Source organism: Bubalus kerabau, chromosome 3 (genome assembly GCF_029407905.1).
Source record: "Bubalus kerabau isolate K-KA32 ecotype Philippines breed swamp buffalo chromosome 3, PCC_UOA_SB_1v2, whole genome shotgun sequence".
Classification (NCBI taxonomy): domain Eukaryota; kingdom Metazoa; phylum Chordata; class Mammalia; order Artiodactyla; family Bovidae; genus Bubalus; species Bubalus kerabau.
In genome coordinates, this window is record NC_073626.1 from 178675050 (window position 1) to 178690966 (window position 15917).

The 15917-nt window shown below is 43.4% G+C and overlaps 1 long non-coding RNA gene and 1 other non-coding gene across 4 annotated transcripts; one reads left to right on the top strand and one right to left on the bottom strand.

The window, feature by feature from the left end:
• The first annotated feature begins 66 nt into the window (after nucleotides 1-66).
• LOC129646946 (uncharacterized) lies at nucleotides 67-10643 on the top strand. 3 transcript variants are annotated; one of them, XR_008712220.1, is made up of 4 exons: nucleotides 67-197; nucleotides 667-3988; nucleotides 8468-8558; nucleotides 10285-10643. It is a non-coding gene; the product is annotated as an uncharacterized LOC129646946 (long non-coding RNA). The 3 variants fall into 3 exon arrangements; XR_008712222.1 differs by having other exon boundaries at nucleotides 667-720; XR_008712221.1 differs by lacking the exons at nucleotides 8468-8558; nucleotides 10285-10643 and adding an exon at nucleotides 6642-6856.
• Nucleotides 10644-14427: 3784 nt separating this feature from the next.
• Nucleotides 14428-14560, bottom strand: LOC129648116 (U11 spliceosomal RNA). The gene has a single exon (XR_008712699.1). It is a non-coding gene; the product is annotated as a U11 spliceosomal RNA (small nuclear RNA).
• Between the last annotated feature and the right edge of the window lie 1357 nt (nucleotides 14561-15917).

Sequence of the window (15917 nt, forward strand, 5' to 3'; positions counted from 1 at the left end):
TGGATGAGGAAAACGTGGTCTAAATTAAAGACACCTCATCCGCAATCGGGAACAAAGGCAGGACTCCTCTTGGAGAACTCTGCGTGCCCCTCGTCACTCCTCAGATCCGGTTTATGAAGCTTACATTTACCAGACTTTCAAAAGTGATGATCCAACTACCAATTCGGAATCAAAAGATCTGGTTGAGTATAGAGTCTGTAAGCAAACTCCTTTGCCCTCTCTGACACATGCGTGTTTGCCAAGCCTTTTCCGGCTGCGAGTTGGTTCTGGATTCCAGTCAGAACCCATAAATTCTTTGGGGGTTACTTGACAGCTTTAAGCCCCTATTTCGTCTAGGACATAGGTTGTTATTAGCGTTTAAAGAAGTGATACTTGAAAATGCTTAGGAAAGTTCCTGGGGCCAGTCGTAATAATTAGCAAATATTAAGACCTTTGTGGGAATTTCCCTAGAGGTCCACTAGTTAAAAATCCTTGCTTCCAAGGCGGGGGAACAGGTTTGATCCTGGTCAGGGAACTAAGATCTGTTCTGATAAATAAAAATAGCTAAAAAAAAAAGAAAAAGAAAAAAAGACCTTTGTTTGGCCGGGCCTTGAAGAAGATTCCTTTATCTCATATAATCCTCTCTGCAACTCTACTAAGTAGCTTCTTTTCACTCCCGTTTTACAGATAAAACACAGGAGGCCAAGAGAAATTAATGAACCCCTCAAGGTCACCAAACTTGTAAGTAGTATAGCCAAGATGCAAACTCAGGTCCTTCTTTCTGCGGAGTGTGTAGTTATAAGCACTCAGATGGTCGCTACCTTTGTTAAGAATGAATGAGGTGGTGGTATACAGGCACTTTTTTGAGTGGGGGGGAGAGAGTTGCTTCCCCATCTTGCTTGCTCTTACGACTCACATCTCTGTTCTCTGTCATGAGGAAGTAACAGGAAGTTTTACAGGCTCTTGATTCAAGAACAGGCGAGGCAGCCCAGGAGTCAAACAAGAGAAAAGGATTTGGGGGCCAGAGAACCTGGATTCTAGGCTTGGTTATCAAAGTTCATCACTGCAGATGGTAACTGCAGCCATGAAATTAAAAGAAGCTTACTCCTTGGAAGAAAAGTTACGACCAACCTAGATAGCATATTTAAAAGCAGAGACATTACCTTGCCAAAAATGGTCCATCTAGTCAAGGCTATGGTTTTTCCAGTAGTCATATATGGATGTGAGAGTTGGACTATAAGGAAAGCCGAGTGCTGAAGAATTGATGCTTTTGAACTGTGGTGCTGGAGAAGACTCTTGAGAATCAGTCCCTTGGACTGCAAGGAGATCCAACCAGTCCATCTTAAAGGAAATCAGCCCTGAATATTCATTGGAAGGAGTGATGCTGAAGCTGAAACTCCAATACTTTGGCCACCTGATGCGAAGAACTGACTCATTTGAAAAGACCCTAATGCTGGGAAAGATTGAAGGCAGGAGGAGAAGGGGATGACAGAGGATGAGATGGCGGGATGGCGTCACCGACTCAAGGGACATGAGTTTAAGTAAACTCCGGGAGTTGGTGATGGACAGGAAGGCCTGGTGTGCTGTAGTCCATGGGGGTCACAAATAGTCAGACACGACTGAGCAACTGAACTGAACTGATCAAAGCTCAGGGATCTTGGCCAAGTCACATCTCCTTTGTACCTTGATTTCCTCATCTGTAAAACTGAGATAGTTTTTTCACTGTGCCCATCTCTCAGGGCTGTTTGCAGGATCAAATGAGGAGGTTTAGTATCCACATTCATATCTATTCTTATGATCAAGAATTTACACATTAGCAGATGATTCTGAATATAATAGGGACTGCTCATGACTGGACTCTTGATCTTTGTGAACTATTTCATAGTGATACCATCTATATTTTTTTTTTCATCTATATCTTTTGATTATGCATCGTGCACTCATGGAACGTTTACCAAAACCCTGTCCCTGTCTTCCAGAAGCTCTCAGTCTACCTTCTTCAGAGACAGAATTGTAAACATACGAAGCAGTACAGTGTGATTGGTGTTATGGTAGAGATACAAACAAAGCACTGAAAAAGTGCAAAGGACTCTCCCTGGAGGATTCCTGAAAGGCTTCACAGATGAGGGGGCATTTGCACCTGGTCTTAAAGGATGACTAGGCGTTCATTAAGGAGAAGGCAATGGCACCCCACTCCAGTACTTTGCCTGGAGAATCCCATGGATGGAGGAGCCTGGTGGGCTGCAGTCCATGGGGTCGCTAAGAGTCGGACATGACTGAGCGACTTCACTTTCACTTTTCACTTTCATGCATTGGAGAAGGAAATGGCAACCCACTCCAGTTTTCTTGCCTGGAGAATCCCAGGGACGGGGGAGCCTGGTGGCTGCCGTCTATGGGGTCACACAGAGTCGGACACGACTGAAGTGACTTAGCAGCAGCAGGAGTTCATCAAAGGGAAAAAGTGAGGCAGAACATTCCAAAAAGAACAAGTGAGTGTGAAGAGGGAGGCTCGGAACCAGATGGTCCTCATAAAGAGTAAAGAGGTATTCTACAAGGAGTGGGGACCCACTGGAGGTTGAAGTCCTCTCTGGCTGTACTGCTAACACCCAGCCCCAGCCCTCAGGACTTACCTAGATCACTGAAGTAATTCCTAGTACTCAGCAACCCTGTCCACCCACCTTCTAAATGTTATCTATCCTAGGTACCTAGAGAGAGTAATCTTTTAAAGAAACAAAGTAGGTGATTTCTGTGTTTAAAACCCCTTAGTAGCTTCCCATTGCACTTAGAATAAAAACCCAGACCCCTCACTAGGACCACCATGTGTGGTCTTCTTCCTGCCCTCCTCTGCCCTCACTCCCTGTGCTCCGGACACCCTGTGTGTGCCTGGAACCCCCGCACAGGCCCTTGTCACTGGCTCTTCTCTCTCCCTGGGAAGCTCTTCCCTCAGGTTTTCAGGGTTCACTCATCTTTCATTCCTCACAGGCCTTCCCTGGCTCCCAACCTTAAAGCGGGATCCCCAGCCATAGTCTACTCCCTTTCCATCAGGGCACTGGTCAGGTTCATTTGGAAGACTCTTCAGGGCACCACATCTGAGAGAGCTCCTATATCCACGTCCTAGTTATTGTCTCCCAACCTCCAGCTGATTTGCATAGCAGTCTCCACAATGTGAAACCCTCTGGATTATTTCTTGACCTATTTTGTGTCAATCCATTGAGTATGGTACATGGCAAATGTTTTTTGATTAAATGACTGAAGAATCAGAAAAAATGATAAGATATAGACTGGAGAGGAGAAAGACCAGGACAAGGAAACTTATGTGAGGGAGACTAGGATCATCTTACTAGGATCCTCCCCACAGAGAGAGAGATAGGCCTCATGCAGGGCAGAGTTCATGGCTCTGGACACAGTTCCAATCGGAACAGCAAGTCTTAGTGACCAAGAGAATGTGATGAATGAGAGAAAGGGACGAGGCTATTCCCCAAGTAAAAGAATGAAGTAGGAAGAGTTGGGATTGAGAGAAAGTGGAAATGATGAGTCCACTTGAGCTTCCTCAGTCTGTGATATTTGAGGGGCATCTAAATGAAAGCCTCCAGGAGGAAGTTGGATTGACTTGTCCTCAGGCAAGAATCTAGGGCTAGATTTGAGGACTTGTCAATCAGATGGACTGTAGAGGCCAAGAGTAAATAGGTCACCTAGGGAGAGTGTGCAGGGAAGGAGGAAGGAACCTAGAGGCCCAAACCTGGGCAACATTAAGCCCTGAGGAAACTAAAGGAACCAGCTGAAAGTGGTCAGAGTGATTAGCTCCCTGGACAGAGGAAAGTGAAGCCCAGAGAGCAGGCAGGGAGCTTCCAGAAGAAGGGGATGGCACTAGCCATGTCAGATATTGCAGAGAGCTCAGGCAAGGAAAAAAAGGTCACTGCATGTGGCAACTACAAGGTCGTTGCTGATCCTTCAAGGATGGGGTCACCTCTGAGGTTAGGAAGGAGGCCAGATTCTGGTGGCTCAAATGGTAAGTGGGAGGAGAATTAGCAGAAACAGTGAGTAGAGACAATATTTTTTGACCAAAAAATATTTTTTTGACTCGTGGTTTTTTTTATTGTAGTAAGAACACTTAACTTGAGATCTACTCTCCTAACAGGTTTTTAGGTGTGCAATACAATATTGTTATCTGTAGGCACAATGTTGTACGGCATATCTCTAGCCTTATTCATCTTTTCTTCATCTGTTGTATATATATACTTTTTTATTTATTATTTTTTATTGGAGTATGATTGGTTTACAATGTAGTGTTCGTTTCTGCTGTACAACAACAAAAATTTTTAACAAAAAGGAGAAACTAAGATATAAAGGACCAAGGTGATTATTTTAGGAGGAGAGGGACTTCCCTGGTGGTCCAGTGGTTAGGACTCTGAACTTCCACGGTGGGTGGGGCCCCAGGTTCCACCTCTGGTGGAGGAACTAAGATCCTGCAAGTCTCTGTGGGGCCAAGATATAAATAATAATGATAAATTAACAGGAGAAAAAGTCATGTGAAGGTCTTCCTTTTTTATTTTTTCACTTATTTTTCCTGTAATCCCTTTTCACTGCAGGAAATTGTAAAATACTTAATAGGATGGAGAGGGACTTCCCTGGTGGTTCAGTGGTTAAGAATTTGCCTGCCAGTTTCGATCCCTGGTCTGGAAAGATTCCCATATGCCTTGGGGCAACTAAGCCCATGCACCACAACTACTGAGCCCACACACCTAAACTACTGAAGCCTGTGGGCTCTGGAGCCAGTGCTCTGCAACAAGAGAAGCCACGGCAATGAGAAGCCCAAGCACTGAAACTAGAGAGTAGCCCCCACTTGCTGCAACTAGAGAAAGGCTGAGCTCAGCAAAAAAGACCTAGTATGGTCAAAATAAATAAATAAAAATAAAAGGATGGAGAAGCAGGGGGAAAAACCCACTTATTTAACATGGAATATGTTTCCTTCCAGTCTGTTTTCTATGCATTTTTTCCTTATCATGAAGAAATGTCTTGAACATGCAATCCATGTTATACTTCTTTTTCCCTTAAACACTGTTTCCTAAGCATTGAAGAGAATAATTTTTCTTCTCCTTCTCCCCCACCCCTCCCCACCCCACCACATCTCCTTTCCTTCCCTTCTTCTTTTAAATACGAGACATACTTGAATGACCAGTCTGGCTCTATCCTTCCCTATAGCATTCTCGGGTCTCTCTGATTTCTAGGCAGACAATTTTGTTTGGGAGATAATTTTGTTCATTTTGATTGAATAAAAAAGCCAAACAGTGGAAGGGCCAGACATAACTGGGGGAAGCTGGCAAGGTGAGAGGACCCTATCTGGGATGTTCAAGGCACTTAGGCCCCCCTGGTTAGATTGTAGGTGTGAGCTGGACATAGGCCCACCGTGGCTGCATGGTTTGAAAACAGAAGGGAAACTTAGATCTATATAGCCTCCAAGGTCCTGTTATTAACCCAATGTAACATGAGAGGTTAAGAACTTTCCCACATTCGGGGAATTCCCTGGTGGTCCAATCATTAGGACTCTAAGTTTTCACTGCCAAGGGCCCGGGTTCAATCCCTAGTTCAAACTAAGATTCTATGCAAGCTACACAGCTACAAAAAAAAAAAACAACAACAAAAAAAACACTTTCTTACATTCATACATCTATTTATTGGCTAGCTTGTATTTGAACTTAGGTAGTTGATTCCAGAGCCCATGCTCCTAGTTATCCCACCTCTGTGGAACTTCTATCCCTGGTCACACATAAAATCACTCGGGGTGGTCTTATAAAATACCCATACCAGAGCCCCATCCCAGATGAATTCGACTGGAATCTGTGAGGGTGGAGTCTGGCCATGAATATTTTCTAAAATGGCCTTCAATTACTCTAGGGAACAGCCAGGTGGAAAAACCGCAGCTCTGCTGGCTCTTGACTATGTCTATTCCAAGCCCAGTAACAACAGCAGCAGCATGAATAACAACAGCTAAAGTTTACTAAGTGCCAGCCCATTTTAAACACCTGGTATTAATGTACTTGGAAGGTACTAGTAGGGTCCCCATTTTATAATAGGAAAACCAAGGTCACATAGTTGGTATGCAGTAGAACCAGAATCTGGGTTCTTGATTTCAGTCTGTGCTATCACCTAACCAAGATGATCTCCTGAGACTAGCTGCTGACAGGATTGAAGGGAAAAGAAACTAACATTTCTTGAACCCTTCCTCTGTGTCTGCAGTGTACTAGAAGTTTTTCCATAGATAAAATTCCAGGTAGGGAATTTCCTTTCCAGGTAGGGAGTGATATTCCCTTTTCTCAGAAGAGGCAAAACAGGCTCAGTGAAATTAAGGGGCACAACCTCAGGTTACAAGTACAAGAAGTTGCAGAGCTGCCACTCCCAGTGGGTCTGTCCAAAGTCCAAGCTCTATTCACTTATTTGGAGTAACTAAAATCATCAAAATCATAGACAGAAAATGGAATAGTGGTTACCAGGGACCTGGGTAAAGGGAGTATTTGAGAAGCTAGTGTATATAATGGGTGCAGAATTTCAGTTGAGGATGGTGCAAAAGTTCTAGGAATGGTTGTTGGTGATAATAAACAATGACATGAATGTACTTAATGCCTCTGAACTGTACACTTACACATGGCAAATTTTATGTTCAGATCAGATCAGATCAGATCAGTCACTCAGTTGTGTCCGACTCTTTGCGACCCCATGAATCGCAGCACGCCAGGCCTCCCTGTCCATCACCAACTCCCGGAGTTCACTCAGACTCACGTCCATCGAGTCAGCGATGCCATCCAACCATCTCATGCTCTGTCGTCCCCTTCTCCTCTTGCCCCCAATCCCTCCCAGCATCAGAGTCTTTTCCAATGTATATTTTTATAATAATTTTAAAAATTAAAATAAATAAATAAAATAATTAAAGACAGTGAAGAGCAAGGTTTTGGGTGTGCCTATGATGACACCACCCTTATGGCAGAAAGTGAAGAGGAACTAAAAAGCCTCTTGATGAAAGTGAAAGAGGAGAGTGAAAAAGTTGGCTTAAAGCTCAACATTCAGAAAACGAAGATAATGGCATCTGGTCCCATCACTTCATGAGAAATAGATGGGGTAACAGTGTCAGACTTTATTTTTTGGGGCTCCAAAATCACTGCAGATGGTGACTGCAGCCATGAAATTAAAAGACACTTACTCCTTGGAAGGAAAGTTATGACCAATCTAGATAGCATATTCAAAAGCAGAGACATTACTTTGCCAACAAAGGTCCGTCTAGTCAAGGCTATGGTTTTTCCAGTGGTCATGTATGGATGTGAGAGTTGGACTGTGAAGAAAGCTGAGCGCCAAAGAATTGATGCTTTTGAACTGTGGTGTTGGAGAAGACTCTTGAGAGTCCCTTGGACTGCAAGGAGATCCAACCAGTCCATTCTAAAGGAGATCAGCCCTGGGATTTCTTTGGAAGGAATGATGCTAAAGCTGAAACTTCAGTACCTTGGCCACCTCATGCAAAGAGTTGACTCATTGGAAAAGACTCTGATGCTGGGAGGGATTGGGGGCAAGAGGAGAAGGGGACAGAGGATGAGATGGCTGGATGGCATCACTGACTTGATGGATGTGAGTCTGAGTGAACTCCAGGAGTTGGTGATGGACAGGGAGGCCTGGTGTGCTGTGATTCATGGGGTTGCAAAGAGTCGGACAGGACTGAGTGACTGAACTTACTGATGATGTCCCTGGCCCTGGGCAGGAAGCTGGCTGCCAGCTGAGGGAACTTAGGCTCTACCAGGCATAACAGTGCCCATGCCAAGTGCCTGGTAGAGAGCATGTGCCCATAAGTGTAGCTCCTGGGAGTTACCTGGTGGCCCAGTGGTTAAGACTCCAAAGCTTCCATTGCAGGAGGTGCAGGTTCAATCCCTGGTTGGGGAACTAAGATCCTGCATGCCACACAGCATAGCCCAAAATAATAATAATAAGTGTAGCTACAGATGGGGAGACTTAGGCCCAGAGAGGGTCTTAACTGTAGCTATTCATTGGAAGGACTGATGCTGAAGCTGAAGCTCCAATATTTTGGCCACCTGATTCAAAGAGCCAATTCACTGGAAAAGACCCTGATGCTGGGAAAGATTGAAGGCAGGAGGAGAAGGGGACGACAGAAGATGAGATGGTTGGATGGCATCATCAACTCAATGGACAGGAGTTTGAGCAAGCTCCAGGAGATGATGAATGGCAGGAAAGCCTGGCGTGCTGCAGTCCATGGGGTCACAGAGTCAGACATGACTGAGCAACTGATGGACAACAACGACTGGGCTCTGTTCTGAAAGGCAGGTGGGTGGTGCCAGTTGGAGTATTAAAAACAATACCAGCTGGCACTTCTTGAGTGCTTATTACATTCCAGACATGATTCCCAGTCCCTCTGTGAGTGTGGATTACCTCATGTACTCTTCACAACCCCTGCTGTGAGGAGGGTACCATTATTGTGTTCCTTTTACAGATGAGGAGACTGAGGCTGAGACAGAGATTGATTCAAGATCACAGAGCCAGCAGGACTTGAATCTTGTCCTCTCTGACTCCAAAACCAGCAAGTTAGCCTTTTGCTGGGGTGGTTGTGGTGGACATTGGGCATGGGTGGGGCTGGTGTGGGGAGGAGGTGATTCACTTGACTGTATCTGGATTCATCACAGAGTTTTTTCTTTTGCACCCACGGGAAGAACTTCCTCTTTTTCTGACTCAGTCCCCATATCGGCTTCTGCGAATGTGATACAGAGGGTGGGGAGTTAGAAGCAAAAGTACAGGCAGTCTTTAGTAAACAAAGATTTTTTGAGACTCTCTATGTAGCAGGCAATGGTCCAGGGGCTAGGAGTCCTGCAGTGAATAAAATAAATTTTGTCTCTGTTCTCATAGAGATTCTATTGCATAGTGCATATGTTGGGGGTAGGTGGGTAGAAAGATAGGGGAAATGGGGGAGAAAGGAAGGAAGTGGATATAGACAAAGAGCAGGATATACCTGGTATGGTAGGGCTATGAAGGAGATGTGCCAGAGAGAGATTGAGAGAGAATATGACTGAGGAGGGGACCTAACTAGATATAGTTAAGTGAACAGGGAAGGCTGGCTCAGGAGCTAAGGCCTGGAGAATGAGAAGATCCCAGCTGAAATCCAGAAGTAGTGTTTCAGGATTCTGTGGGGAAACAGCAGAGGCAAAGTCCATGAGATCCTCACATGTTGGAGGAGAAGGCCAGTCAGGCTGGAGCAGAGAAACAGAAAGAAGTCAAGAGAAGATCCCAGTGCCAACACATGTAAGGTCTTGTAGACCCCAATGAGGAGTTAAAGGTTAATTCTAAGTGACAGGAAGGCCACTGAAGGAGTTAAGAATGAAGACTAGAAGGGAGCATGACAGGAAGTCAAAAGACCACTTAGGAGCTTCTGATTATAATAGAACAGGTGATGGTGATGGTTCAGACCAAGTGGGGATTCAGAGAGGAGGTGGTCTTAGAGGGGTCTCTGGGAAGTTACTAAGTGATGGAGGGGGAAGTTATTAAGTGATGGATTTGCAGAGGTGAAAAAGACAAGAGAAGAAGCAGGCTTGATGGGGGATGGGAATCTAAGGGGAAGTGGGGATAGAAATTATGAAATAATTGCAGAGTTAGTAGCTGTCCATGCAGCTGGAGACAGTGTTCTGGGCTGGAAGTAGATACCAGAGAGGAGGGACCAGAGGCTATCCTTCTAGGGACCCATAGGTCATACCTCTTCACAGATGGATAACATAAGGTCCAGAGGATATCTGAAGTTTTTGTTTAAAATCGTTTATCAACATTTACAAATCCAGAGATATCAAATAAAAGGTTTTCTGCCTCCTTTTCTAAATTGGTTGCTCTGGTCACACTGGGCCCTTCCCCATGTACTAGGAAGGCCGTAGCAGGCTGGTAGGGGAGCCCCCTGCTCCTCCAGATTGAACATAAACTCTTCAGCTGATCCCACCACAGCAGGTCTGCTGCAGATTTCACTCAAAGCCTGGTCCTGGCAGTCCTAGAGTTTCAATTTCTGGCATGGGCAGGAGGTGACACCATAGAAGAGGGAAAAGTTGGTCTGGGACACAGTATATACTTTCTCCCATTCTGTAGTGGTTATCGATAGTGGTTGTGTGTGTGTTAGTCACTCAGTCGTGTCCAACTCTTTGCGACCCCATGGACTGTAGCCCACCAGGCTCCTCTGTTCCATGGAATTCTTCAGGCAAGAATACAGGAGTGGATAGCCATTCCTTTCTCCAGGGGATCTTCCTGATCCAGGAATCTAACCCCACTTTTCTGCAGTTCAGGCAGATTCTTTACCGGGTGCTGCTGCTGCTGCTAAGTCACTTCAGTCGTGTCCGACTCTGTGCGACCCCATAGAAGGCAGCCCACCAGGCTCCCCCGTCCCTGGGATTCTCCAGGCAAGAACACTGGAGTGGGTTGCCATTTCCTTCTCCAATGCATGAAAGTGAAAAGTGAAAGGGAAGTCGCTCAGTCGTGTCCGACCCTCAGCGACCCCATGAACTGCAGCCTTCCAGGCTCCTCTGTCCATGGGATTTTTCAGGCAAGAGTACTGGAGTGGGTTGCCATTGCCTTCTCCATTTACCGGGTGAGCCACCAGGAAAGCAATTATTGATGCACAAAAGTTGTAAATTCTAATAAAGTCCAATTTACTTATGTTTTCTTTTGTTGCCTGTACTTTTGATGTCATATTTAAGAAATCATTACCAAACCCAATGTCATAAAACTTCCCTATTTTCTTTTAGTTTTAGCTCTTAAATTAGATCTTTGATTTATTTTTTCTATGTGGTTTAAGGTAGGAGTTCAGCTTCATTTTTTTGCATGTGGCTATCCACTTTTCCCAACGCTATTTGCTGAAAAGACCGTCATTTCACTATTGAATGGTCTTGGCATTCTTATCAAAAATCATTTGAGGCCATGATTTATTTCTGCACTCTCTATTCTATTCCATTGGTCTACATGTGTGTTTTTACACCAGTACCACAATATCTTTACTTACTTTGCTTTGTAGTAAGTTTTGAATCAGTAAGTGTAGTCCTCCAACTTTGTTCTTTTTCAAGAGTGTTTTTGGTACTCAGAGTCCTTTGAGATTCCAAACAAATTTTAGGATGGGTTTTTCTATTTCTGCAAGATATGTCATTGGGATTTTTACAGGATTTTTTGCATTGAATCCAGATTACTTTGGATAGTATTGGCATCTTAATAAGATTGTGAACATGGACGACCTTTCCATTTGTTTCTGTCTTCTTGACTTTCTTTCAACAATGTTTTGTAGTTTTCATGTACAAGTTACACTCCTCCTTGGTTAAGTTTCTCCTCCTTGGTTAAATTTCCTAAGTATCATATAAACATTCCTAAGTATTTTTTTCTTTTTTTTTTTTAATAGAGAAATCAATATTTTACATTTTATTTACATAAACTGATTACAAAGTTCAGTTATAATATAAATATATAATTATATCATTGATTATAATTATTTATATAAAAATAATTATATCAGTTATTTTTTTCCCCATAAGTACAAATGATTCTTAGATGGAGGAGAGGTAAACTCTCAATATTTCACTTGAAATCATCTCTTAGTGAAGATAAATTGTGGTCTTTACATAAATTGTACGTTGACTTTAATGGATCATATACACCTACTGTTTAAACTATGCCTAAGGAACAATTTAGTAAATTGTAAATTGCATTACTGTCTCATTAAATGGAATTATTTCTTAATTTTCTTCTCAGTTAGTGTATAGAATACAATTTTTGTGTGACCTTCATTTCTTATCAGTGGTCACTGATTGCAACATTGGAGATACAGACCAATAGGGGAGCTCAGGAATCAGATTTGGCTGGTTTTGAGAAAGAGGCCATGACAGCATTTGCCTACCTGAAGGATGGAAACTTCCTCCTCTCTTCTGACAAACTACTTCTCTGGTGACTCAGATGGTAAAGAATCTGCCTGCAATGTTGGAGACCTGGGTTTTATCCCTGGTTTGGGAAGATCCCCTGGAACAGGGAAAGGCTACCCACTCCAGTATTCTGGCCTGGAGAATTCCATGGACTGTATGGGGTCATGCAAAGAGTTGGACATGACTGAGCAACTTTCACTTTCACTTCTCTGACAAACTGACACCCTTTTCCCCTCCATCCTTCAAAATACCAAAGCTTCATAGCCTCTCAAAATCCATATCCCTGAACCACCTCCCCTCCCATCACCCACCTGCAGTAAACCCATCCTGTTGTGAGTCTATGATATGATTAGAAGTAAGTCTATTGGGGGTGGGTCAAGGAGGGCCTCCCTGAGGAAGTGACATTTGAACTGACACAAAGAATGAGGAGGAATTAGTCACTTTGGGAAAATGCAAGAGGAAGACAGGCTGCTGAAAAAGAGAAAATTTACAGTTTTATTAAAATACAATTTACATATCATAAAACTTACCCATTTTAAGTGTACAATTTAATGATTTTAGGAAACTCATAGATTTATGCAACATAATTTACTTGTAGAACATTTTCTTCACGGCAGAAAGATGCCTCATGCCCATTTGTAGTCAGTCCCTGCTCTCAACTCCACTCCCAGGCAATCACTAACCTACTTTCTGTCTCTATAGCTTTGCTCCTTCTGGACATCTTGGGTAAAAGGAATCATATAATATATGGTCTTTACTGACGGACTTCTTTGTGAGTCTGATTTTATTTTTCATCATTTGTATTGCAGTGACTGTGCATCCTCATCATTTTTCTAATCTTTTCATCTACCCCATGTTTTCTGAGAACTAATTGGAAAATATAGAGAAATAAAAGGAAAAAAGCTTCACTCTCCCAGTAAATCTTCCATCTGTAATAGATTCCATTCTGGTTGACATTTTTCTTGGATATTACTCTGTGCAGTCAGAGCAAGTTTCCTTTCAGAAGATCTGGACTCATCTCGTGACCCTGCTGCTTTCTAGCTCTGTGTTGGGGGCCTTTCAGAGCTTCTGTTTTCTCATTCATTAAGTGAGCAAAACAATACAACCAGCCCTCTGTATCCCTGGGTTTTGCATCCACAGATTCAACCAACCACCGATTAAAAAAACAGAAGAAACCCATAAAGTTCCAAAAGGCAAAACTTGATTTTGCTGCCCCCCCCCCCCGCAGCTATTTTACAAGCATTTACTTTGTTTTAGGTATTGTAAGTAATCTAGAAGTGATCTTAAATATACCTGGAGGATGTGCAGAGGTTATATGCAAGTATGGTAAAGAATCAGCCTGCCAAGGCAGGAGACACATATTCCATCCCTGGTTGGGGAAGATCCCGTCCCTGGAGGAGGAAATGGCAACCCGCTCCAGTCTTCTTGCCTGGAGAATTCCATGGATAGAAGAGCCTGGCGGACTACAGTCCGTGGGGGTTGCAAAGAGTTGGAGACGACTGAGTACGCAGGCACACACACTATGCCATTTTATATACAGTACTTGAACATCTGCGGATTTTGTGTACCCAAGGGGGGGTTCCTGGATCCAACTATCCTACTCCCCACCCGTGCGCTGATTTGGAGTGCGCTACAGTGTGCTTAGTGGCTCGTATCCGACTCTTTGCCAGGCTCCTCTGTCCATGGGGATTCTCCAGGCAAGAATACTGGAGTGGGTTGCCAAGCCCTCCTCCAGATCATCTTCCCAACGCGGGGGTCGAACAGAGGTCTCCGGCATTGCAGGCAGATTCTTTACGTCTGGGCCTCCAGGAGTTTGGAGGGACCATCCTATATTGCAGAACACTAACAGAATGAATGGAATGAATCCTTGTAGCAAAACCTCGCTCTCTTTTCTTCGGTCGCAAAAGGCAGCATGCAGGATCCTAGTTCCCGGACCACCTGCGCCCCCTACAGCGGCAGCTCCGCATATTAAACATTGGACAGAGAATTTCCTAAATGTCCTCTTAAACATAATTTAAAATATGAGATGAATTTTTTGAAGGTTTTACACTTTTGTGCCTCTTAATGAGCTGCTCTGCGAAAACGTTGTTATCAACAATAAGACTGCTACTTACCTGGTGTTTTAAAGTAGTGATTCTTTTCAAAGGGCAGAAACGACAGGAAGAACGTAAACACAAACTTAGATAACCGATAACGTATACATGTAGTAAAAAAAGACTTTTTACAAAAGAAGCTTTGTATTATGATTCCGTTACCCTGATAAACTAACAGCCAAGAAAAGTGTAAACATTCCTGTCAGCTGCGTGGTTCAACGGTAAAATACACCAACACACCATTTACTTTTTCTAACTCGCGAAAAGAAAAAACAACTGCTCCACTCTATATGTTTTCCCATTTAAAAACTTAAGTTTCTTGAATATCGAGATACAGAATACCCACGAAACTAAAAAATCAAAAACCACTAGGTGCTAGAGAGTAATATGAAAACTATTTTAAATTCTATCTTATACACATCATAAGTAGGGGCGCCAGGACCAACGATCACCAGCTGCCCTAGTAACAAAAATTATGCTTCCGAAATCTCTTGATGTCGATTCCGCACGTAGAGCAAACGAGCTGCCCTACATGTGCCACTCACGACAGAAGCCCTTTTTACCTTGCCGGCTTCCAAAGCAGGGTGGCAGTGTCGGCAAATCCCTTTTATGATAAAGGTGAAAATAAAGTCGATGCAGTTTTCCATTCAGAGTTCCCAAAGTTGAGGCTGTAACGGCAGACCCTTCTGAAAGGAAGAGAAGTCTTCATAAGGAGACTCTATCATCTGTCTTTGGATTTTTATTTAAAATAAAAGCAGAGACTTGAGTCGTATGCAAATATGCGCGGTGCTTGCTGGGAAGGTGCCTGCGGGTTCTCAGGGAGGCGTAGGGGAGGGGTTTGTAGGAAGGAGCGCGATTCTCTACTGCGCGGGAGCTGCGCTGCGAGACTGACTTTCCGGTAGATACACGTACCTATCTGGGTATTCAAATCTCACCCTATTAAAATTGAAAATGCACAACTTGTGCTACTCCTAGGCGTTCACCCCGAAGCGGCCACACGAGCACTGGAGGGGTCGGATCACTGTAAAATCAAAACACTGGGAGCAATTTAAGCTTCACCTACATAGCAACGAACAGCAGAATGTGGTGGGTTTATAGTGGAATGCCATCTGCTGCACCTCGAAGGAGTTAATTGGACATCAAAATACACAGATTGATAAAAAGCAGTAGAATAAGGTACAGCGTGATACCATTAACGTAAGCAAACAAGCAAAAAATACTGTGCTTTATCAACAAATATTTAAAAACTGAGTGAAAAATGTGTTTGAAGAGGGTACCGCATGATATCATTGACGTAATAAAAAGCACATGTGTGCATACAAAACCCAGTGCTTTATTTTTTTATGGTTACATATTTGTATTAATACATATTAATGATTAACGCTGGAAATGAGTCTTGGTACAGACACACAAAACTTTAGATTTACTTATGTTTTGTTAAAAACCCATAACGATTATTTTATTAAATATTTTGTTACTTGTGCAATTAAGACTATTTTAAAAATATAGTCCTGGCTTTCTGTAATTTCTCTGACATTTCTTAAAGTTAGGTTTGCGTGCTAAGTTGCTTCAGTCTTTCTGACTCTGCGACCCCATGGACTGCAGCCCGCCAGGCTCTGTCCATGGGATTCTTCAGGCAAGGACACTTGAGTGGGTTGCCATGCACTCCTCCAGGGTATCTTCCCCACCCAGGGATCGAACCTGGCTCTCTTGTGTCTCCCGTACTACAGGCATATTCTTTACCGCTGAGCCACAGGGGGGGAGCCCTAAGGTTAGGTTCATTGAGGTATAATTTATATACAGTAAATTCACCTTTTTTATCATACAGTTCTATGCGTTTTAACAAACTCATATAGACATGAATCTGTTATCACAATCAGTATTTCTATCACCCCCAAAAGTTCCTTTGTCCCTTTTT